At 56.8% G+C, this 24,853-nt stretch overlaps 1 protein-coding gene across 6 annotated transcripts in view; it reads left to right on the top strand.

Moving 5' to 3' along the window:
• Positions 1-5,183: 5,183 nt before the first annotated feature.
• LINGO1 (leucine rich repeat and Ig domain containing 1) overlaps positions 5,184-24,853 on the top strand; it is a 207,255-nt gene continuing 187,585 nt past the window's right edge. For 2 of the 6 annotated variants that reach the window (XM_025390125.1, XM_025390123.1), the window contains exon 1: positions 6,562-6,812. The gene's annotated coding sequence lies outside the window, so the exon portion shown is untranslated. Of the gene's footprint in view, positions 5,241-5,763; positions 5,837-5,869; positions 6,061-6,558; positions 6,813-24,853 lie in introns of those variants that run through there. The other 4 variants (XM_025390119.1, XM_025390116.1, XM_025390117.1 and 1 more) reach the window with 4 other exon arrangements.

Genomic DNA, 24,853 nt, shown 5'->3' with positions numbered 1-24,853 from the left:
ACTGATGCCTGCATAGATGCGTCGCCAGGCCCTCACTTCCTCAGGTCCAGGCTCCATAGACTCCTGACTCTCAGTTCTGTGACACTGCTGGCCTCCAGCCCCCACCCTAACATAGTGCCCACTCCAGAACTTGGAACCTTGGCCTTCTTCTGTGTGCATGGCTATCCATGTGCCTGTCTGCCCACAGCCTGTGTGTTCCCTGAGGATAAACCCCGTGGACCTGACACAGGGCCCACCATGGTGAGTGGGAACTGCATGGCCAGTCAGTTCCCCAAACTGTGCATACTCCCAGGTTCCCAAAATCTCACCACCCACCCCCGCCCCACTCCTTGGCCTCCCAAAGTGCAAATCCAGTCCTCTCTCTCAGTAACAGGCAAAGTCCACTCTCTGCCCAGAACCCCGACACCCACAGCTCCTACTGCCCTGCTGCCTCCAGCACCACTCTTTCCTGAGGCCCTGTTGTGTGACTGTGCTGGACTGCAGGGATCCAGCGTCCAGATGGCCATAACCCTGCGCCTTGATTTCTTTATCTGTACAATGCAGATAATCCCTGCTCCTGCTTCCCTGGGCTGTAGGGCACCTTCCCTGAAGACACACGTGCAATTAGACTTGTGGATAGCAAAGCACTCCCCACATTTCAGGTAGGCGTGATTAGTATAGAAAAAGCTGATGTGGCAGACTGTGGATTGACCTGGGCCCTCTCAACGAGCTGGCCTGGCCCCTGCTCCATGAGCTCAAGGCCCTGCGCTGACCTGGGAACAGCTCCTACAGGGCCATCCCCACCTCTTTAGGCAGGGCCCTTAACAAGGTAAGGCAGCCTCCCAAGCAGAAACTGCAACTCACACAAGAGAAGAAGCCCCTCACACAGACGGCAGGGTGCAGTGTCACCTGGGAGGGAGCAGCTGCTTTCTGAACCCGCCAGGGAACACTGGGGAATGGGAGATGGCACCCCATACAGTCCTGCTTCCCTGGACCCACCGAGGCAGTCTAGGATGGGGTGAGGCAGGAGGGCTTGCTGTGGTGGCCTGGGCCAGCCCCTTCTGTCTGGAGCCTCAGTTTTCCAGCTATTAATGGGCTCTATAATCTTGTCTCTTCTCACTGGTGCCCATGACGGCGATACAGTCCTACTCAGGGGATGCAACTTTCCAGGGAAGGTTTTATGGGGTCAGCTGGTGTGTCTGTGGTCCACAGTGCCACTGACTTCAGGGTCGCAGGAGGATGCTTGACAGGAAGGAGCACTCCGGACAGAGTAGCTGATGCTTATGACAAGAATTCCAGTTCCCACTGTCCTCTCCTGTCCAGGGAGACAGGAAGAGTAGAGAATGACACCCTTCCACAGCTGGAAAGCCAGAGGCTCAAGGCCCAAAACCAGAGGCCCAATGGTCCAGCTGAGCACTGACAGGCCAACAGGGACTCCCAGGCATCTGATGCAGTTGCCAGGCTGATGGTGGAGACATGGGTGAGGGTGCAGGTGAGGTCTGAGGTGGGGAGAGGAAGAAAGCTTCCTGGAGTGCCCTCCTTGGGAAGGGCCAGGGGAGGCAGGCTCGGGGGCAGAGGAGGGATGGGAAAGCATAGGTCAGAAGCAGGCCTCAGGCCGGGCGCGGTGGCTCAAGCCTGTAATCCCAGCACTTTGGGAGGCCGAGACGGGCGGATCACGAGGTCAGGAGATCGAGACTATCCTGGCTAACACAGTGAAACCCCGTCTCTACTAAAAATACAAAAAACTTAGCTGGGCGAGGTGGCAGGCGCCTGTAGTCCCAGCTACTCGGGAGGCTGAGGCAGGAGAATGGCGTAAACCCGGGAGGCGGAGCTTGCAGTGAGCTGAGATCCGGCCACTGCACTCCAGCCTGGGTGACAGAGCGAGACTCCGTCTCAAAAAAAAAAAAAAAAAAAAAAAAAAAAAAGAAGCAGGCCTCAGGCAGCCCCTCTGCCCACTGCAGGGCCAAGGCCCTGGAATCTGGCCTGGGTGGAGTCATGCTGTATCTTCTCCATTCCCTCGTTATAAGCTATGGTCCAGGATCAACCAGAGATAGCAAAAGATGATCAGTCCATTCTTCACAGTTCTGGGGGACATGGAGGGGCAGGTGCTGCCCAGAGACATCCAGCTAGCATCTGACGAGAGGCAGGGCCAAGGCCTCCTGCTCCCTCACGAGGCTGCCCACTCAGCTGCCCAGTCTGAGTCCCCAGGATGTCCCGCCTTGTACCAGGGCCTGGGCATCAGAGAAGAGGGTGGAAGTGGTCCCTGGGTGCAGAGTGGTGGGCTGGAAAGTGACAGCTGGAGGAACAGTGGCAGCACTGTCCTCTGCTTTGAACCTCCAGGGCCAGCCCAGAGCCTCCAGTCTAAAACCCCAACTCCTTGCTGGTTCCACTAGAACCTATTGTCCTGACTCATGCCACCCGCACCCCCATCTAATCCTCTCTCCTCATGCTCTGGCCACATGGACTTCTCTCTTTCCTCTCACCATGGGGACTTTGCACATGCTATTCCCTCTCTCTGGAGTCCCCACTTCTCTGGGTCATTGTCTACTCCACCTTCTGGTGCTATGTTGAATGTCGCATCCTGCAAGAAGCCTCTCCTGATTCCCTAGTCCAGACCAGACCAGGTCCCCACAGACCTTGTCACAGCACTTGTCCCAGTTGTCATTTTACATTTGTTTGCATGGTGGTTTGGTTTCTTCCTGTCTCCTCTGGACTCTGAGGTCTCCACCATGTATTTCCCATGTCTGGCACATTGTGTGGCATGAAGTAGGCCAACAATGCATGTTCATGGAAAGAATAAAGAATGTTGGCTCTCAGTTCAAATCCTGGAACCTCTCCCTGAGCCTTGATTTTTTCTTCTCTGAAATGGGAATGATAACATCAAGATTAGCATGAGGGTGAGCCAATGAACAAAAATCTCCCAGCCACACTCTGCCAAGAGTAAAGAGAAGGAGGGAGGAGGAGGGAGATTGGGGTGGGGAGGGGGTGGTTGATGCTGGCTGCTTAGGGATGGAAGGACTTGAGACGTGTGGAAACCAAAAGGTGGTGGGGACAGGTGGGGAAAGACGTGGAGGTGGGGAGATTGGATGTGTTTAGAGACAGCAAGGAAGACAGCCCAGCTGGGTGGGGCATTTCTCTGAACCCTTGGTGACCCACGTTTCAGCCTGGCTTAGGAAACCAGGAGTTTCAGAGGAAGTGGGTGGGAAATGCCCACTGCTGCCTCGAATTCCATGTGGGCCACTCTCAGTCTCGGCTGGACTTGGTGTGATGATTAGATCTGGGACACTGCCAAAGTTCTCCATGACTGGCCCGTGGAGATGGCTGGAAACAGCAGAGCAGCCCTGGGCAGGCATTTGTGGGGGCACTGACCCAGACTCTGTGGTGGGAAGCAGCTGCCAGCTCCTAGTAGAGGAGCTCCCTCCTGGAGTTGCCCAACTGGTCTGGTTCCCGGTCCCTGCCCCAGGCCCCCAGCTACTACTGCTCTGGCCATGGAGCGGGCCCGGTCATTATTCATGCCATGCCACTCTGTAAAGCCTACTGAAAGGAAGAGGTGGCAACAGCCTCTGGCCACCAGCACAAGGGCAGGACACAAGGGGATCCCAGAGAGGCCTCTGCATATGACTGCCTTTGTGCAGAACTCCTGGGTAGAGGGCCTAGGCTTGGACTTGCTGGGGACAATAAATGACATAGACTTAGGCTCATCATCCCTGTGGTGCCTACCAGCTTGCTCCCATACTTCAGGAGGGAGCTAAGGCACAGAGAAAGTATGCCACCTATTTGAGTTTGCATAGCTGGGCATAAACTCCCAAGCACGGACACAAAGGCTGTGTGGCTCCCAAGACAGCAGAAGTAAGCGGGAGAACTGGATGGTGGGGAATGGATGGGGATGCAGGCTGAAATCGCTGCTCTGCATGGATGTCAGAGACTCTGGGGAAAGGCTGTTTGTCTGTGTGTGGCTTCCCTAGGGCTCACCTGGAAGCCCTGGGAAGACTCCTCAGGAGGCATGCTGAGCCAGAGCAGGCAACAGCCATGAGCTCATCTCCCTTGAGACCCCCAGGAAGTCTGGTAGGGAGGCAAAAGGAAAATGGCCAGGGAAGGAGGGAGAGGGGAGACAATTGGGACTTTGGGATGGGCCACAAAGCCAAGCTCAGGCACGGGGAAGAAAAGGCCATTTGCCACATGCCCGCTGTGTGCTGAGCCATTTCTGAGCATCGTCCCTCGTGGATTCTTTGCCAGTCACGTTACTGGCAACATATTTTTTCCCCATTGTACCGAGGAGGACACTGGGGCTGGAACTGACACTGGATCTGCCTGATACCAAAGTCTGGGGTCTTCACAGGGCACCTTCTTGATGGGTGGGTACAGGAGCCTGGCCCCTCCTGGACTCACATCACAGCCACAGTGCAGCCTGGGCTTCTCCTACTTCCAGCTCCGGTCAGCAGGGGGAGGCTGTGCTGTATCTGGCTGTGGATAAGGGTGCAGAGGTTGGGTCTGGGCTTAGAGGGGATAAACAGAAAAGGAGGTGGCCCTCTGGCAAAAGCTGCTGAGTTTGGGAAGCCTTTAGCCACACCTCTGTGATGGCTGAAAGGTGGGGGTGGGGGCTGCTGCCTAGATTTGCCAAGCGGCCGCTCTGCTGCTGCCCCAGAACAAAGTCGAAACTCCTCAAATCAAGGATTTATAGCTTGTCTTCCCTCCGAAACACCCATCACTCCGTTTCCCACTTCCAGGTCTTTGCACGTGCTCTTCTCTTGGCATGGGATCCCCTTTCTGTTCCTTTCTGCCTGGCCAATTCTTACTCATCCTTCACTACCTGGCTTCAATGTCACCTCCTCCAGGACCTCCTCCACCCCCCACAGCTCTATCACACCTCCCTCATTCTTATTTTCTGAAGGTAGGAATGTGTCTAAATCATCTGTGTGTCTCCAGGACCTAGCACAGGATGGGACACATGACAGAAACTTCCTGAACAATGGGCAAAATGCATCCCTCTGCAGGGTTGGGGAGCAAGGGACAGTCTGGGGTAGGAGTAAGGGTGGGGAGGGGGCCCTGAAGACGAAATGCTCATGTGCCAGACTTGTCCAGGATCAGGCTGACCAGCAGCCTAGGGGTGCACTTTACTTCCCAGGGGTGTCATGAGGGTCCAAGGAGATCTTGGATGTGAGAGAGCTCTACAAACGGTAGGTCCCAGTACCAATTCAACTTTGCCTCGTTCCCTGGTTCCTCTGATGAGGCAGATCGAAGGAGGAGGCCGACCCGGCCTGGTGAGTGTCCGGGGTGGCAAGGATTGCAGTCTCAGCGGTGGCCTCAGCTCTCACGGGCAAGAAGGCGGTGGGACTCTGGGGGCTGGGGGCCTACCTTGGGACTCCCCCTCCTATGGGATCTAATACCATATCGAGATAGGCATGGGCTCAGAGATGATGGAAGTCATGCCCTTCCAAAGGGGGTAAATTGAGGTGCAAAGAGGGGTCGGCATTTGCCCAAGGTGACACAGCAGGAGCAGGACGCCAACCCTTGAGCCCTGTCCTCCCAGTATGACAGGTGCCTTCCCCTGGAGTTCAGACTCGGACGGCAGCTTCCCTGATCCCCCTCCCCAGCCCCGCAGTCCAGGGCGCTCAGCCTAAACCGCCGCACACCCACTGTCGGCCCAGAGGCTTGGCCGCTGAGCGCCCCCTGGATAGCGTGGTCCCGGCAGCTCCCGACCGTCCTTCTCCTTGACTCACCTCCAGCCCCGAGGGCCGGGCTCCACGGCGGCGGACAGGGCGTCGCCCGCACGGCCCCTGCTGCGCCACCGCCCCGGACTGTTCCCGCGCGGCGGTGCCCCCTCCCCGGCGCCCCCGGGTGGGGCCGGTCGAGCCGAGTGCGCTATCCCTTTAAGCCCGGGCGAGATGAGAGCTGTCAGCGGCAGCCGAGGCTAGCGCGGGACGTCGCCACCCTAGCGCCAGGCCAGAGCTAGCAGCCGCGGAGCCGCGGAGAGCGGAGGGGGCGGCGGGGCCGGGCGCGGCGGGTCCCCTCGCCGCCCACTGCGCGCTCGAACCCTGGGCCCCGCGAGCGGCGGGCGGCACCCGCTGTAATGCGGAGAATGTGAGAGGCAGCACAGGGCGGTGGGGAGGAGGGGGTGCGGGAGAGGGCGGCGACCAGACAGAGGGAGAGCAGCGGGGAGAACGAGGACCGGGCTGGGCCGGTGGGAGAAGGCAGGGAGGCGCCGGAGAGGCCGGGCTGGAAGAGGGGGAGAGAAGGACCGCGGCGCAGCGGAGGGGGCCGGCGCTTAGTGCGGGAGTGCGGGGAGCCCGAGTCGGCACCTGGGCCCGGGTTCGGGCTGGGAGCGCGGCCGCGGCCCGGCCAGGCAGGGTGCGGGAGCCGGGCCGCCCGCGGGGTCCCCACGGGGAGCAGCGGGGCACCTGAGGCCGGCGGGTCCAGGAGGGGCCCAGGGTGGCGCTCCGAAAGCTCCGGCCGGCGTGGCAGGGGATCTTTGTGAGCGCCCCAGGAGGGCGAGTTGGGAGTGTGGAGCCGGGTGTGTGCGCCCGGGTGTGCGCGTGTGTGAGCGCTGGGCAGTGGGGGCGCGCGGTAGGGATTCTGCGGGCATCGCGGCGTGGCGAGGAGGCAGGAGCGGGGCGCGCAGGGGAGCCGGGACCCTCCCGTGCACACGCACAAGCACACGCTGCGCGTTCTCACGCGCACATACACGCCCTCCCTGCCGCGCTCGCCGCCGCGGCCACCATCTCGGAGCCGAGCCCTGCGGAGCGGGAACCGGAGCCGGAGCGGGGACCGGAGGCAGCCGAGCAGGGGGATGCCGACCCGGAGCGGAGCCACGCGCGGACTGCGCGCCCAAGACGGTGAGTGAGGCCGGGCCGGGACGCTGCGGCGGGGCCAGGGCCGCAGGGGCGCAGGCGGGGGAACCCGTGTGTCTGCCCGCAGGCGGCGCGGTGTGCGCGGCCTCTGATTGGGCGGGAGCCTCGGGGGCAGCGGCGGGGGTGGGGTGCTGGGTGCGCGTCCGTGGGGGGCGTGCACGCTCGGGGCTGGGAAGGGGCGCGCTCGGCACCCCAAGCCGTGACCGCGCTCCCACCCGCCGCGCGGCCTCTTCTCACCCTCACCTGCAGCTGCAGCCTCGGCGACTTGCAGCAACTTTGTGGAGCCCCTGGGGCGCGGCGGGCCGGGAGGGGTGGGGACGGAGGCGCTTTCAGGGTGCAACTCCGGCCTTTCTTTCCAGAGAAGAGAACGCTAGGGGAGCAGGGCGGGGGCGCGGGCCGGGCCGCCTGGCGGGCGGAGGGGTGCGTCTCTACCTCCCCAGTCGCGCAGCCGCCTGCTCTCTGGGGCACCCACCCAGCCCGGCGGCGCCGTGCTGGAGCCGCTCGGGGCGCCGGAGTCAGATGACCCCACCAGGGTCAGGCGGGACCGCTCGGCGACAGCTCCCAGGCCCTGGGCTCCGGAGGTTGTCTTTGCAGGCAGGCGGAAGACACCGAGGTTGAGTTGGGGGAATGTGGAGACGTGCCCGGGCGTGTATGTGTGTGTCCCAGCGCCTTCTGCTCCTCGGGACCAAGGCTGGAAGAAGGGAACTCGCCGCAAGGCGCGCCCCACCAGACCTGGACCCTTAGGAGCTCCCAAAAGGCTAGGGATGGGAGGGGGCATCTCCAGGTCTGCCGGCCTGGTGCCCCATCCCTGCTTGGAGCCATGCCCCCACGTGCCTCACTCTGCATTGAGGTTGTGGCTGTGCTTTGTACCCTCTCCCCTTGTGAGTCTCCTCCCACACTCTGGACCTGTGCTGGCTGCCTGAGGGAACCTCCCCACACCCCTAACTGCCAACCCAGTCGGTCCATGGAAGATGGGATGGAAAGCTGTGGTCCAAGATGGTGCCCCTCTGGAGTGAGAGGCTCAAGGAACGGTCTGGGGTCAGGACTCCTGCAGGCTCCTCATCCTCCTTGTTTCCAGGGCACGTTTTTCCTCCTCCAGGAAGCCTTCTCTGGTTGCTCCTGAGTCCTTCCATCTTGGACTTCCCTGGGGTTGTAACTGCCGGGATCCCAAGCAGCCCCCATCCATATGCCTTATTTCCTGCCACTCACCGTGTGAACCTGTGTGGTTAGAAGTCTTGATCTCAGCCTGGATGCTGCGTGGAGGGGTGTGGTGACTGGACCAGTCAGTATCTACCTGGGTCTCTGGAGTATGGTAATGTCTATGGTAATATCAGCTTTCAGGCTTAAACCTTACTTCCACCTCCATTATCCTTCTGGAATCTCTCAGCTACTTTGTGGAATGCAGGACTGCTGGGCAAGGTTCTTATCCATTTCACAGAGGAGGATTTTGTGGCAGAGATGGAGGTAGTCTTCTAAGTCTCAGGACAGCCCTTTTCCACTGCAAGGGTATCCACGGACCATGGTCTTTGGTGAGGCATGGAGGGCACCCAGGCCTTCTTTATTGACCTGGCAGCCAGGCTCCTGCTGCGTGTGACATGTTTACCTGGCCGGTGGCTGTTCTCAGCCGGAGGCAGTTGAGCAAAAGCTCCTGACCTGTGGGAGCTTTTGACCCTAGCCTGGTTAAATATGTGCTTCCTGGATTTGGGGCCAGATGCTGTCTGAGCTTCAGCTCCTGTCATCCTCTGCACAGCTCTGGGAGTTCACTGCCATCCTGGGAATCCGAATCACTCCCCACCCAGCCTGGCACTCTATGCTGGGTCCTGGCATTGTCCTTCTGTTTCGGCCCCAGAAGCCTTCCTACCCTCTCCATCCTAGAGCCCCTTTGTGGGCCAAAGATGCCCCGTGGAGATGTAAATGTGCACTGGGGGAATTGAAGGGGATTCTGGTGGCTATTGTGGCCACTTCCTCCCCAGGTGGCCCACCTGAAGAACAGGAAGTCAGAGCTGTCAGCCCCAGACAGGCTTCTGTGACTTGCCTCAGTCCTGCTGGCAGCCTGGAGTCATCCCCAGGGCCTTCAGGGTAAGAGCTGTTGCCTGGGAGTTACCACTGGGGGTGGGGCTCAGCCTGCTGGATCCTGGTGGTGACCTCCTCAGCCCCTGCTGGCTTCTCCCTGCCGGGAAGACTCTCTGCCTCTCCCCACTCCTCCCTTGCTGGGTCTGGCTGATAATGGCCTTTTTTGCCATTGTTTTTTTCTTCTCTCTTTCTCTGTCAGCTCCTCTTCTTCTTCCCCTGTGGCTCCCTAAGCTCCAGACTTTTGCCTCCCGAGTGTTGACCAAAGCTCTGGTTGACATCCAGATGGCTGGAGCATGGCAAGACGCCTAGCTTTGTTCCACCCCTATCATCCGTGCCTGCTTGAACCCCTTCCCTGATTCTTCTGGTATCTCCACCCCAACCCCAACCAACTCCAGCTAAACGAACCCTTCATTTGGGGTCCCACGCCATGGTGAGGGGGAGACCAGGGGCAGTTCTTTGGTCCCTGGTCTGTTCTACCAGGGGTGAAAATTCCAGCCAGGGGCTCCCAGCCCCTACTGACTGCCCCCTTTAGGAAAACAGCCACTTCCCCACCCCAACCTCCTGACTGGGAGGGAGCAGTGCCCAGTGTGACCCCCTTAATTGCCCTCCCTAGGCAAGACCTGACCCTGCCATATTTGGGTTTTAAATTGTAAAAGTATTCTAACAATTCCAGTGATAAGAATGTATTGAGTGGGCTGGGCCGTGGGGTGACTCAAGGGGGGAAGACTGCCCCTGACCTCTCAGGCATACCTTTGTGGTCCTGAGAGCCACCCTGACCAGTCTCAGAGTTTTTTCCATGGGCTTCTGGGGCCCACATCCCTGTTGCCAAGAACCACACCTTGGCTCTTACTCTCCATGGCCTGGAATCCTACCCTTGAGCCTCACTTCACCTTTGGAGGCATCTTCTGGCTTGAGACCTGGACTGAGTGCTGGGGAAACCAGTGAGGAGCCTGGGCCCCTCCCCGAATGGGCTCTCAAAGGGGAAACCGATTTGAACCCATACCTCTGAGTATGAGTGAAGCCAGCTGGGTGACCCAGAGGCTCAGTGGGGGAGTGGCAAGGGGCTGTTTCAGAAGGAGGGGACTGGCGGGGCTTTGACCTGCTGAGATTTTCCGGCACTTTGTTGATGCTTTAGTAAATATTTGTTGACTAAATGAGTGAATGGCTAATGTGAACGTGAGTGGGGGCTTTCTAGGAAGATGGCACAGCACTGGCAAAGGCATGGAGGTAGGAAGCGCTGGGCAAGGGTAGAACGTGTTTGCAGTGGAGTAGTTCTCATGGGAGCATGGAGAAAGTTGGCACCTAACAGAAGAGGACCCTCAGTGCCCATCTGAGGAGTGTGGGCTGATTCTGAATTCAGGGCTTGCAGGGTTGAAGTTCTGGAGGGACACAATTAGATTTGCAATATAAACCACTTCTCTGGTGGTCATGGGAGGGGTTGTCCGGGAGCTGGGAAGACCTGGGTGGGGTGATCTAGGTTGTCAGAGTTGGGCAAGGGCTCAGGATTCACCAGTCCCACCACCTGGGCATACAGAGGTGGCAAGTGTCTTGAAGTCATAGATGCAGCCTCCAGTACTGGCCCTGCCACTGTGTGCACTTCAGTAAGCCCCTGAGGCCCATGGGTCTGCCTCAGTTTCTGCGTCTGTAAAGTGGACATGTTTGTTTGTCTCCATGGATAACTGGTGTGAGTTTGAGTGGGAGTTTGTAACCTCGGAGGAGGGCTACAAAGGAAGAGGACTGTTCGGCATTGCTATTTGATAGAGGAAGAGCTTGAGACCTAGAGCGGGGCAGTGACCAGCACAAGGTCACTAAGCAAGTTGGGAGCGGGCACTGCAGTCTCGGGATTTTCTGGCTGTGCCTGTGCTTGCTGGGCAGGGGTGGGTGGGGCGGCCGGGGCCTCGGGGCCTCTGCAGAGGACGTCCTGAGGCAGTTGTTTCAGCACTCCAGCTGTCAGAGAGCATATGGGGCCATATGGCCACATCAGGGGAGGTGCCAGCCGCTGGAGGAGGGATAGCAGCTGCCACCATGGCCGTCTGGATCTATGTGGGCACTGCCAGCCACCAGGGTCAGGGCAAGAGGGGCCAAAATGGAACTTCGGTGTCCAGGTTGGTTTGGACATGGAGGCTGGGCCTTGGCAGGTGGCCCAGTTCCAGCACCCGTCCGCCAGGGCAGCCAGATAGGCAGCTCCATGCCCAGGACTGATCCAGTTAGCTCAAGGCCAGCTGTGCCAGCCACCCTCCTCACGTGCCCCTCCCAGCTCTCATGGCCTTACCATGGGGTGGCACTGTGCCTCTGGTGTTAGTGTCACTAGCCTCAGTGGAGTGTGTGTGTATGTGACATGTCTCCACACCCTAAGCGCTGATTCTGAAGCTCTGAGACTTTGGGGTGTGGAGTGGCTCCTCAAATCAGCCTGGTGGATCCAGAGGGCCTGGGCTTGGATGCCAGATGAAAGTGGGTTTGAATCTTGGCTCAGCTGCTTCAGGCTGGGTAAGCTTGGACAAGTCACTTGACTTTACTGAGCCTCACTTTCCTCATGGGTGTCATGTGGGGATGATGTCTATCATAGCCCACTTGGAAGTAACGCATGTAAAGCAGCCCCTGCCAACGGCATTGTAGGATCTCAGTAAATATTAGCTGATGTTTTGCCTTCTGCAGGAAAGGGAAGTGAGTCGTGTTGGAGTTTCAGTGTTCAGGTAGAAGTAAAGAGGAGCCCTATTATTATTATTTTCCAAGGTAAAATCTGCTTTGTAGTTTTGTGTTTTTATACTCCTTCTTTTGTTTAGTCCTCATGGTAGTTCTAATAAAGTAGACGGACAGCATTGTTCCATTTCACATTTGAGAAAACTGAGGCCATGGTGGGAAGTGAGTCTCCAGAAGCCACATAGTGAGTTAGGCTTGACCCAGTCTCTGGACTCCTGGTCCAGTGTTCTTGCTCCACAGTGAGGCTTCCCAAACTTCTGGGGTGGAGGCTGGGGGAGGAGTGGCTTTGTCTTCTGTCTAGACCAGCTTGAGGGTTCTAGAGATTCCCTTCTTGGCTCTGTTTCCATTATAGGTGCAAGGACAGGCTGTCATGATGACTGTTAGCCAGTCTCAGCTGGGGCTGGAATGAGGGATGCTCAATGAGGCAGCATCTGCTGTATTTCTCCTGCCCCAGCACAGGGAGGGGCTGAAATTAGGGGGCTTCCTAGGGGGAGGCAGGAGACCCCAGGGACGAGTGAGGGGTAGCCCTTCACCTCCCAGGCAACCCTGGCCATGCCAAGGCCTGAGCCTTATGGGGCAGGGTGGGGAGGGCGCTGGGCCTTGGTCCTTTCTGGTGTATCACCTTGGACAGATCACTGTCCCTCTTTGAGCTTCGGCTTTCCCCTTTGGACACTGGACAGAATGATCTCCCTGCCTGCCTTACAAGGCTATTTTTGAGGCTCTAATATGTATTTTTCTACATGGCAGGGCATTATAAAAACATGCTATTTCACGGCTGTAATTCCAGGACTCACCTGTCCTACAATTTGATGATCTATGATCATTCAATGAATCACTATTTGGGCACCTCCTCTGGGCCTGGCTGTGCTGGGTACTATGGGGACAGAGATGAGTAAGACCAGCTTCTGCCCTCTTGGGGCATGTAACCTGGTGGAAACCATAGACAGACCTTCCCAAGCCCAGGCTGGCTGTCACACTCTTACCCAACACCCTTCCAGTACTCTCTGTTACCTCCAGGCTAGTGTCCCGACTCCTCGGCACCTTGTACAACCTTATGTCCCAGCCCAGCCCTCTCCCTCACACCTCTCTGTGTCCCCAGGCTCCAGCCAATTAGGCCTGCTGTCGCTTTCCTCCTCCGTGGTCCTTCCACCTGAGAGTTCTCCCCCATCTCTGTCCATGGAGATCCCACCCACTTTTTAAGGCTCAGCCCAAATGCCACATTAAAAAACCAAAAACCAAAACAAAAAAACCCTTCTATTGGTCACCCCTCCTGGAAGCAGCCCATCCTTCCCCAGAACTCTGAGAGCAGTGTATCAGCTTTACATTTAGGAAACATTTATGATTTGCTGTGTACCCACTGCGTGCAAGGCCTGGGTGGCAGTTTGTTTCTTTTGACTTGGGAGCACCTTGGTAGCAGGGACTGGGCTTATCCATCTTGGGTTCCTTGGGCATGCCTGGGGGCCAACTAGGCTGATCGGGGGCCTGCAGTGCCTCCCTTGGGGCCTCTGTGGCCACTGCCACTTCCTCCCTGGGTGGTCCCTTGGGCCTGGGGATGTGGGCTGGGCCCAAAACATCTGTTTGAGAAGCTCCTGAGTTATGGGCTGCTTTGCTGCTGAGACACTCACCGTAGATACAGCCCTCCCTGTCCCTGATGGCTGTGCCAGGCTGGGGAGGGGCCACCCAGTCACTGGCCATACATAACTCTCCCCGATGAATTGCACGGCATTCAGCAATTAGCTATTGATCATTTGGGGTACTGATAACTCTCCATTATCGATCCACAGAGGCAAGCCTGGCCAGTGTTGGCGAGGGTCAGCTGGGCCTGGCTGGGAGACTGCAATCATGGCCATTTATTTCTGACCAGGAAGCTCGATAAACAGGAGCCAGAGAAAGAGACGCAAGCCCCCCTGTCTCCAACCCACACCACCAGGGTAGGGATAGGGGGCTGGGGAGGAGGGGGAGTTGGAACAGCTGGGGAGCTTTGCGCACCTCCTCCACCCTCTGTTCTCCTTCCTTATTTTGCTTCCAGTCTCTTCTGGCCCTGGGCCTCAGCTTTCCCATCTGTTAAGTGGAGATTTCAGTCTCTTTGTCCATGACACTTTGCCTTTGAATGAGATGCCCAGGCAGTTTCTGACTTGTCATCATTTCTGCTCCACAGGTAGGGACATTCTGAGGCTCCGGGAGGGTGGTGGCCACATGAGGATGGAATCAGTATCAGGACCCCCAGCCCCTGGCTGCTCTGCAGCGGACATGGGGAGCCTGGTGGGTGGGGGAGGTGTGGTCACAAGACAGCAGTCACCTCAATAAAGGGCAGCGTCTGGCTTCTGAATGTGTTAAGGCTTTTAAATGTGCAGCTAGGGCTCAGTGGAATTTGTGAAAAGCGATTTCTAGGGAAACAACATAAAGGAGATGGCGGGGGGAGGTTTAACCTACTTCAGAGACCCAGTTGCCTTTCAGGCTTACCAGGAGCACCAGGCATTGTGTGTGGGGCTTCTGCCTGGCTCACGTGACTGTGCTATTTTTTTTTTTTTAATTTTATTAGGAACATTTTCAGACATACGAAAAAGTAGAGAGAATAGTAGAGGGAACTCCCGTATACCCCTCATCTAGATTTAACAATTGTTGACATTTTCCCACATTTTGCTTTATCTATTTTTTCCAGAGTACTTTAAATTATAGACATCAAGCCCTTTTACCCCTAAATATTTCAGCATCCATCTCTAAAAAATAAGATAAAATATTTCTGCCTAATCTTAAGTGGTCTCAATTTTTTTTTCATTTTATCCTTGGGAGATAAAGAATCTGATGGATGAGCAGACTGAGGCCTCTGAAGTGACTTGGCCTGTCCAAGGGCACATAGCAGAGAAGGGGAGGGTCCTCTGCAAAGGCCCTGAGGCCTCGGCCACCCTACCCACCCCTGTCCAGCAAGCCACAGGCACAGCCAGGAAAACCCCAGGCCGGAGTGCCTGCTCCCAACTTGCTTAGGTGGGATCTAGGAGGCAGGCTGAGGGTGTAGCCCGGGATTGGGCAGACACAGGAGAGGCGGGGGAGGGGAGAGGTGGTCTGGAGCTGGACCCCTCTGAACAGGTTCCCCTGGCTCAGGCTGGAGAGTCCACCTGGAAACAGGAAGTGACCCTCTTTTAGGTTAATTATCTCTCTTTTGTTTGCTGTGAGGATTAATCAGGAACTGCAGCGTCAGGAAAATCTAAAACAACTTCTTGTTTACTGTTTAATTTAGGAGAATGTTATCAGGCTCCGGCCATGCAGGGCCAGGGGAGCCTCTGTTGGCACAAGCAGCTGGGCTGCCCTCACCGGCCTCCCTGTGGGAGCAACTGGGAAGGTGGTGGGAAGGCTGGCCTGGCAAGAGGAGTTGGGATCGGGTCTGGACAACTGTGGGAATTGGGGGTGTGTGTTGGGGGCTTGGGGCTGTGCCTGAGATCTGGGCTAGACCAAAGACTCTGTAACCTCGGAACAGAAATGGGAAGTGAAACTCGAGGGGGTGAGCTTCTGGGGTACGTGTGGACATCGGGGAGGGCCTCGGGCTGCCTGAGGCCATGTCGAGGAGCTCTCCTCTGTCCTCTGGCCTCCTGCCCGAGCCTGGACTCCTCCCTGGGAGGCTGCAGCAGGATGAGTGCCCCCTGCCAGCCCAGGGTAGCTACAGGTCTCCCTGGGCTTCCCCGCCTCCTTGGAGTTAGGGTGATCCCTCCCCCAGCACTCTCCGATGCTTGAGACTTCCTGAGGGGTCCCAGAGGTCACAGGTATGGAGTCACAGAATGCTGAAACTAGAAGGCGTGCTTAGAGATGATCTCATTCCTCCTCTAGGTTCCAGATAGGAAACTGAGGCACAGGGAATGGCCAGTTCTGTGTCGGGTCTCACGGTGAAGCACTGCAGAGCCTTGGCAATAAGTCAGGTGTCTGGCTTCCCAGTACCAGGATCCTCTGCTTCCAGGCCACATGGGCTTGTCGTTCAGGACCCACTAGTGCTCCCCTGGGTACAGAGCTGGGAGGCTGGATCAGCTGTGGAAGGGCTGCCAGTCATCCCGGGGGGTGGGCCTAGGGTCTGCCCCCCTCTCTCTACCTCTCCCTCTCCTCCCTAGATTCCTGTGTGTTAGTGTGCACGTGTCTGAGTGTGTGCGTGTGTGTGTGAGCCTAATTACCCATGTATGTGCATGTGTTTGTGTGTGTGTGCATGTGTATGCGTGTGTGTGTGTTTCTGTGTGTGCCTAGTTACTTACCCGAGAGGAGAAGAACTTTGCAGGTTGGGGAGGAGGCCTCAGTGGAGTGTCCTGAGGCTCAGCCATCTGGGACTGAGACTGGTCTCTTGTCCCCTTCCCTGCCCCCACAGCAAGGAGGAGCGCCCCGATTAGTGCCAGGCTTACTGTTGGGCTTATTCTTGAGGTCAGTCGGGGAGGAGGGTGGGAGAGGCCCCTGGGAGAAAGGCAGCCAGAGCAGGAGTGAAAGGCAGAGACATCAGAATATCTCCTGATCCCAGCTCTCCAGCCCTGCAGCGCCACCGGACCCACAGCAAGCCTGTGTGTTCTCTGCAGTTGGGGAAGGAGAGGAAACGACCTCACGTCGGACGAGTGACTCAGTGGGAGCTGTGAGACAGAGGCACGCCGCCACCTCTCCTGGGCAGCTGTTTCTTCCCTGGCAAAATGAGGCAGGGGCTGGGTCTCTTCTGCTCTGAGAGCGAGGTGGGGAGGACGGGTCATGGCTGGCTGTAGGTTGGTCCTTCACCCCCCTGCCGGGCAGGAAGTAGACTGGAAGGGTCACAGGAGATAGCACAGGTCCTTGGTGTTCCCTCAGCACACCAGGCCTTCCCTCTGCTCTCCCAGTGCTGTGGGGGTGGGGGGAGGGCACCATACTTACAGTCCAGGAATCCAGTCAGGGCGGAGGCATAGCCTCTGTGTGTTCCCGCAGTGGCTATGCTAGATCCTGGAGGGACCTGGAACAACGTTACCCTCATTTGTGTGTACAGCTGTTCTGCAAGGTGGGCATTATCGACTCCATTTTACAAATGAGGAAAGTGAGGCTTAGGGTGGTCACCCGCCTGGTTAGGAGTTGGGGTGAGATTTGAGCTCAGGACTGCCTGGCTACCCCGGATCCTGCTGCCTTTGAGGCCTGGTTTCTGCTCCCAGCCTCATCACTGCCTGCTGCTCTGTGGGTCTTGGTGCTTGCCTTTGTCCAGTGGGGCTGGGAGGATGGCTGAGGGCTGACTTGCAGGCCTCAGGCTGGAGGGGATTCGTGCTTTTTGTCCCTCTGGGAGGCTGAACCTCCATTCACCTCCTCCACCTGGCCTGGCAGATTCTAAGGGCTCTGGCTGAGGCTTACCAGCGTTCTTGGAGGAATCCTTCCTAAGCCAAGCAAAATGGGAGGATCCTGGCCCTATGCGCAGGGATTGGGCCTCCATGCATGTGCAAAGCTCATTAGAGCTTCCAGTGCCTTTTGCTCCCAGCCGGCACATGTCTTCCAAGTGAGCATTTGTTAGGTGACTGCATGTGGAGTGGGAGCTTGAGTGCGCATATATGGGCCATCCGAGGCCTAGGGAGTCACACCTGAGGATTGAGCGTGAAACAGGGCAGGGGAGAGTTCACTGAACACCTGTTAAGTGTTGGGCACAGTGCTAAATGCTTTACTTATATTACCTCATTTAATCCTAACAATAACCCCATGAGATGTGCACTATTACTATCCCCATTTAACAGATGAGGAAACTGAGGCTCAGAGAGATTGAGGGACTTGGTGGAGATCACGCAGCTAATGAATGGAGGATCTGGCATTTGAACATAGGAGCATTGCTTCTACAGGAGGCTGTATCTGTGTGCCAGACAGAGGGGAGTCTGTGCTGCAGCTGGGACGAAGGTGGTGCGGTTTCAGGAAGAGGTGTCTGCTCTATATTTGGAGGGCGGAGGTCAAGGGTCCAGCAAAAGTCCAGGTGAAGGAGGGGTTCAGCAGCAGAGGCCTGGGTGGCAGGCCAGCATTCGGGTCTAGGGCTGTGTGATCCTGGCTCAGCTTCCCTGCTCTGGGTCCATATCCGGAAACCTGCCTCACCTCCCTCTAAAGGCCTTTGCCCTGATACAGGAGTGCATCCTTACGCTCCTATATCTGGGCAAAGGCCTTACGGCGAGACTGAGTGTGGCTGCTCAGAAGACAGTCGGGGCAGTGTGCCACATTGGGGAGCATCTGCGGATGAGGCTGGAGAGGGGCCCAGGCTGTGCAGGCCTCCAGTGCCAGCCTGCAGTGGTGGATGTTCTCTGGATTTTGAGCAGGGGAGAATTGTGTCCAGGTCTGAGGTTTACAGGGATGGATCTCTGGTGGCTGGGGCGGTGGGCGGTGGGGAAGGGGTGAGCGAGCAGCGGGCAGCTGGGGGCTTCTCTCCTTCCCTGAGCCTGCATGGGTAAGGCTCATCTCCTTATCTTCAATTCTTTCCCTCCCATTCCCTGCCTCCTAGAATGTGGAGCTGGGTGGGAAGCAGGGGAGGTCCCTGGCCTCTTCCAGGCCCCTCCCTCAGAGACTGTAAATATTTTGTCTTTACCGTCTCTGCTGCTGGAAATTGCTGCTTTTAACGCCTTTTTTTCTTTTGCTTGATACAAACGAATGCTGGAAAAATTCCGTGCCGGGCGCTCACTCTGTTGCTTCTGCTCGTGCCCAGAGTCCCCTCCAAAAACTCTAATTGCTTTTAAGCTGCGATAGTTGGCAAAAGCAATTTTCTTTACATTATGGAGGAAAGGGGAAAATCCACCAGATTTTCTTCTTCCTTTTTTCCCCCCGTTTGGACTCTAACCTTTCGTTTTGAGTTCTCTGCATTGCTGCTGTGATCCTGGGAGAGAAATGGAGTAGAAGAGATGTGGGCAGGGAGTCAGGAACACCCATGAACAGGGAATTTTGCCTCTTTGGGCCTCAGTTTCCCCATTTACAAAGTGATTATATTTCCATTCATTCATTCACTAGAGGTTCCCTGAGCACATCCTTTTGAAGCAACTCGAGGGCCAGGACTGGCTGCTGCACCCGGGACAGAGCCTGGCACATAGTGGGTGCTCCATTGAGGCTGGCCAACTGGATAAACAGCTCCACTGGCAGCCAGGCACTTTGCCAAGCACCAGGAATGCACAGGATGGATCCAAAGCAGCCCCTGCCCAGGAGAGTTCACTGATTAGAGGGGGCACCACCACACAAACATAATAACTACATTAATGGGTTGCACTACAGGTGGGTCCTGGGTATGAGGAGCACAGAGCAGGGCATGCTGGGGGACTCAGGGAAAGCTGCAGGAAAGAGAAGCATTTGAAGGAGGGGTAGGAGATGGGATGAACTGGGCCAAGGAGGAGAGAATTCCAGACAGGAAACAGCATGCGAAGACAGGGAAGGGTGACCTCTGAGAAGCTGGGTGTGGCTGGAGCCGAGGCTGCCCAGATGGGCCTGAGCTCCTAGGGAGAGCTTTGCATGGCAGGTGGGGAGTTTGGACTTGATCTCAAGGTAATGGGGAGCCCTGGAAGGGTTCCAAGCAGGAGACTCAGGCAGGGAAGATCCCTCTGGCTCCACAGTGTGGATAATGGGGGAGGAGAAATGCTGGCTGGGAGGCTGGTCACCACGAGCCTGGGGGGAGATGGGAGGATGGTGGTGTGAGTGTGAGACAAGCCTGGAGACCCAGATTCTGGCGCTCACCTCCTCTGCCTGTACTGTGGGGAGAGGCACTCCAGGTCTTCCTTGGACCGGGGGATCGGGATCCCCTAGGGTATCTGGGGAAGCAGGTGTCCAGTTCATAGGCCTCTGCCACTGTGGTCAGGTTTGCTTCATTCTCTGTTCCTCAAGTGTACAGCCCTTTACAGTTTATAAAGCCCACTCACCTCTGACCCCTAGGTAGATCTGAAAACGGTCTCCTGGGGTGGGCAGAGCAGGATGCCCATCCCCTGTGGACAGATGTAGGTCAAGCTCACCCCAGGGCCCTGAAGGCAGGTGGAGCTGGGGAGGGGATTTGAACCCAGACTACTGCCTGCCCCACTTCTGCCGAGTACCCCTTTATCCCCGACCCTCTCCTCGCCTCTCCTCCTGAGCCCTGTGCTTCTTCCCTGTTTGCAGAGCGTGTGGGGCTTTTCAAAAGCATGAATGATAGAAAATAAATTGGAATCGGAGAGGAATCATCGCTGGGCATTCTCGGAGGGCCGCCTCTGCCCTCGCGTCTCTCAGCCATATTGAAGCCGGCAGCCAGACCAGAATATGAATGAGTCTGGGGCCAGCATTGCTCTTAATCTGCCGGGAAGCCCAACATGGTCAGACGGCACTCATCAGCAGCAACGCTGTTTGCAGTGAGACCTCGGTGGCCGCTGGGCATCACCAACCAGGACTGATTTCTCCGGGATGGACTCACAGTCCATGGCTGCCAAGGAAAGGTGGAGGGAACCTCAAGCTTAGGTCCCCATTCCCGCCAAAGCCCTCTGCCGGGATCACAGCTCTGAGGTCAGCCCCGGGTGGGGTCAGGCATCCCTGCCTGAGGACAGAGGTACATGGAAGACCATCAGTGGCACTGGGTGTCTGTGTGATCTGGGTATTCAAGGCCTCCTGTGTGCCCTTGACCCTCTTGTCCTGTCTCCTTCAACAACCCTTCCTTGATCACTGCCCAGCTCACACTTTTTTCCATTTATAAGCTTCTTGTGGCCCTTGGGGCCTACAAGGACCTGGCAGGAAATGCGTGGAGCTGGCTGGGTGTGATGCAATACAGGGTGGTAGAGACTGTGGCAGCACAGAGGCACTGGGACCACCGGTTTGGAAGCCCTGCCATGGGCACTTCCACACGGTTTTGCTAAGTAGGCAGTGTCCTTGCTCCACAGCCACAGCCCTCATCTGCCAACTAGCAGAGAGCCCCCTAGGGCAGGCCCCGGTCTCTGCCCTGCAGCTTGTCCTTCCATGGCAGGCCCAGCTAGTCATGGGCTGGGCACCTGGGCAGGCCTCCCACAAAGCATCAGAGACTCTGAGGACCTGGGGAATCACTCAGAGTAACCCTCCTGCTTAGAGATGGGGAAACCGAGGCCCAGAGATGGAGGGTGGGTGGAAGGTCTCTGTTCTGCTCTTGTCAGATGGTGCACCCCTGCCCTTATTAAGCTTCCCAGCAGGAGTAGGAGGGCAGTTTTTATACCTCTGTTTTAGAGAGGAGGAAACTGAGGCTCAGGTGGCTGGATCCAGGGAACACTGCAGGCCTGCATTTGAATTAGTCTGTTGGAACCCCAGTGCCGGCCATCTCTTTCTGGCAGGATTAGGGGGTGCCGGGGCATGTACAGAGTCCAAGAGGGACAAGGTGCCTTTGTGCCCAGAGTAAGCCCAGACAAGGGTGGGAGGCCTGGGATCCTGGCTCACATATACCACCAAGTCCCTGTGTGACCCAGGCCAGGCTGAGGGAGGCCCTTGGAGAAGTCAGGGGCAGTTGGGGGGCCCACTGAGGCCATGTGGCCTGGGCTTGGCTGCCAGCCCTGCTCAGCCCTCCCATCCAGTCCCTGGCCTCCCTTGGCCCCAGGCTCATAATGAACCCTTTCACTCCTGTCATCTCTATGGTCACTATAACGTGAGAGGTGGTAACTGCAGTACCCAGGAGGGACCTGGGACTCTGCAGGCTCACTTAGCAGTGTGGGACAGCCATTAGCCTGATGCAGCTGGGAAGCAGGAGGACGAGAGAAGGGGGCCTCAGGCCGCTGCTGGGTGGGTGGACTGCACAGACCCCTCAGCCCTCCAGCCTGGAGCCAGGCCCAGGCCAGCTACACCCCTGCACATCCTTGCACAGACTCAGATAGACTCACATGAACCACCTTGTCTAGCACCGGGGGTAAAATGGAGAAACTGAGACCGAGAGTCTGAGAATGAGACTCAGGGTTGCCACTCGCTCACTCTGACCTCTGCCCATCCAGCCTGTGCTCTTGCCCTTCCTGATGGGGAGCTCACCCCTTACCCAGACAGCTTGCCTGCCTTGGACAGCTCCCTTCCCTCTCTGGCCATCAACTGCTAGTGACTCACCCAGGGATCCTGGCTTGGGACCCGGGGCCACAGGACTTGCCCTAGTCCCTGCCCCCAGCACCCCCTCCTGATGTGTGGCACATATCGTGCCCCGAGTCTGCGTTCCTATGGGGGTGAGCCTTGCCCTGTTCCTGCCTGGTGCTTCTGGATCTTTGGGCTGGGGGCCCCTGGAGGAATCTGATGAAAGCCATGGCACTGTGTTAGAGACGGGGGCCCAGCCTCTCCTGCATGCATATTGTCATAGCCAGTTTTGTGCAGTTTTGGGGCTCACAGACCTCTGTAGTCCTCCCTTCATGGGAACCCTGGTTGGGAACTTCTGCTTTACTCATTCCCCAGGTGACATGATTCATATCACTTGTTGTGCTACCTAGGATGAGATGCTAGATGTCCCAGCACCCAGGCCACACCCTTTCTGCTCTATCCTGCTGCCTTAAGAAGGTCCCACTGTGTGTGGCTTAGGGGCTGAGAGCTGTGTGTATTAGGCTGTTCTTGTGTTGCTATAAAGACATTCCTGAGACTGGGTAATTTATAAGGAAAAGAGGTTTAATTGGCTCATGGATCTGCAGGCTGTACTGGAAGCATGGTGGCAACATCTGCTCGGCTTCTGGGGAGGCCTCGGGAGCTTTTACTCATGGCAGAAGGTGAAGTGGGAGCAGGCACTTCACAGGGTGAAAGTAGGAGTGAGAGAGATGGGGAGTGCCACACATTCTCAAACGGCCACATCTCAGATCTAGTGAGAACTCACTCTCAGGAGGACAGCACCAAGTCGTGAGGGATCCACCCCTATGACCCAGCCACCTCCCTCTAGGCCCCACCTCCAACACTGGGGGTTACCTTTCACCATGAGATTTGGAGGGGCCATCCAAACTATATCACTGTGAGAACCCATTCATTCATTCTATAAACGTGGTTTTTTTCTCCAGATTTTTTGTTTGTTTGTTTTGTTTGGAGATGGGGTCTTGCTCTGGCCCAGGCTGGAGTGCAGCAGTGTGGTCTTAGCTCACTGCCGCTTCAAACTCCTGGGCTCAAGCCATCCTGCCACCTCAGCCTCCTGAGTAGCTGGGACTAGAGGTGTGTGCCACCACTCCTGGCTCAGTCTATAACATTTGCGCCTGATGCCTCCTCTGTGCTAGGCCTAGGCTGGGTTCTAGGGTACAGAGAAGAACAAGACCATCCCCTACCCCTGGGGAAGCCAGACCTGTCAGCAGTCACAGCTTAGGGGATGAGGGTGGGACAGAGGTGAGCACAGGGTGGGTGTACCAGAGGGGCTTCACCCCAGCCCTGTAGGGAGAAGCTTGTTAGAGGACAGTGGGAACTGGTCAGGGAAGGCAGGCATCCCCCGGGGGAACAGCAGGTGCAAAGGTTTGCAGGCTCAGTTCTGTTGAGGAAGACAGGAGGCCCAATCTGATTGGAGGATAGTATTGGGGGGCACCGGGGTCAGGTGTGAAGCTGAAGGCCCCTTGGGGATGGGTCCCAGGGGGCCTGACGGGCCCAGTAAGGAGTGTGGGCAGGGAGCAGTAGGGAGCCATAGAAGGGTGTGGAGCAGGCAGCCATGTGGTTGGATCTGCATTTTGGAGTGCTCCCCTGGCAGCTGCAGATGGAACATGGGTGAGTGTGCAGGTGAGAACAGGAGACCACCAGGAAGCTGTGTTATTTGCAGCTCGGACCCAGGTAGAGAGTGTCATTCACCACTCATCAGGAGGAGTTTGCTTGTCCCCGTAGCCCCTGCCTCCTGGAGGCAGGTGGAACATGAGCTGTGCAAACAAACGTTCAAGGGAAGGGGGCCTTCTGGAACTGGAGGGGGCCTTGTACTCCTTCTGGGCAGTTTTCTCTGCATTTTTGATTGACTCACAAGTGGGAGGGGTATTTCCAGAATGGCCTGATCTCTGCAGTTTGCCACCTGCTCCTGGCCCCTCTGCAGGCCTGCTGGCTGCCTATACCTCCTAACATACACACAAACATACACGCACACCTTGGGGAACACCCGGGGGCACAGGACACACCACACACACACTATGCATACTTATACATGGGTCTGCTGTGTTCCTCTCCCTCCAAACACACACATGCTTTCCCTTTGCTGTCATCTCCGAGAGTGACAACACACGTACACACAGACTGATTCTAGATTACAGACATGCCTCTATACCACTTGGAGCCCACACACCCTCCAGAGTTCAGACCCACATGTGCCCTCTGCCTGTGAGCACCACATACCTGCATGCCCCAGCCACCTCCATGCACCCCATTGGCTCATCTCCCCACTCTCTGTACATAGAGGGAGAAATACACCCCAGCTTCTCCCTCTTTCCCTCCCTCTCTCTCTCCCTCCCTGCAGCGCTGGAGCCTTGAAGCCCACCCTTTCCTGGAGTTTTCTGCAAAGGCCCTGTCTATGTTCCCTTTACCCCAAGGGCTCTCCTCAGCCCCAGTTCTGGATTCCCCAGGACTGTGATCATCTCAGGGTTTTCTGAACACCTAGAGAAACCCCTGACCCTGGCCTGGGACTGTGTGGGTCTATTAGGTGTGGGTCCACAGCCTAATACACACCCTCCTCAGCACGGAGCCATGCAGAGGAGCTACAGGCCCTGGCTGCCGGTGTACCTTGAGCAACCTTCTGCCCCTTTGGACCTTGGACTGGGGGAGCATAGGCATGGGTTCCACAGTCTCCAGCTGAGGTTCTCGAACTGGTCCTAGATCCCTAGTGTTTCCAGAAGGGGCCTCGGGGATACGAGGGTGGGGCTGGGGCTGGATGGGGCTGAGTGGATGGGTGTTGGTCCCCTCCCACTTCAACCAGCCCTGCTTAGATCTCCATTTCCTATTGGGGTCTGAGAAGGATTAAAAAAACCCATTAACTCTTTATTGATTTTGTTTGTCTGATTACAATAGAAGACCCAACAATACATTTGTGGAAAACAGAGGCCATGAAAGCCCCCTTGTCCTACCGCTGGGAGGTGATTGCTGTAAATCCTGGCGTATTGTCCTCCAGCCTTTTGGGGCATATAGCAACAAATCGTTAATTACAGAAATGGGCTTATGCTGAAATAGCATTTTACAGCTTGATTTTTTCTGTATTGTTATACATAGACGTGCCTCATTCTGTCAGATGGCTGCAGCGTGTTCCATAGCGTGGACATGCCATATTTTATTTGAACTTTCCCTTATTGATAAACGTTTAGGCCATTTCGAATTTCTTTTTCAGTCTTACCAGCAGTGTTTCCATGAGCATCCTTGAGCATGTATATGTGAGTGCT

The sequence above is a fragment of the Theropithecus gelada genome, chromosome 7a (assembly GCF_003255815.1).
Source record: "Theropithecus gelada isolate Dixy chromosome 7a, Tgel_1.0, whole genome shotgun sequence".
Taxonomy (NCBI): domain Eukaryota; kingdom Metazoa; phylum Chordata; class Mammalia; order Primates; family Cercopithecidae; genus Theropithecus; species Theropithecus gelada.
This window is presented reverse-complemented; position numbering and strand designations above follow the sequence as displayed.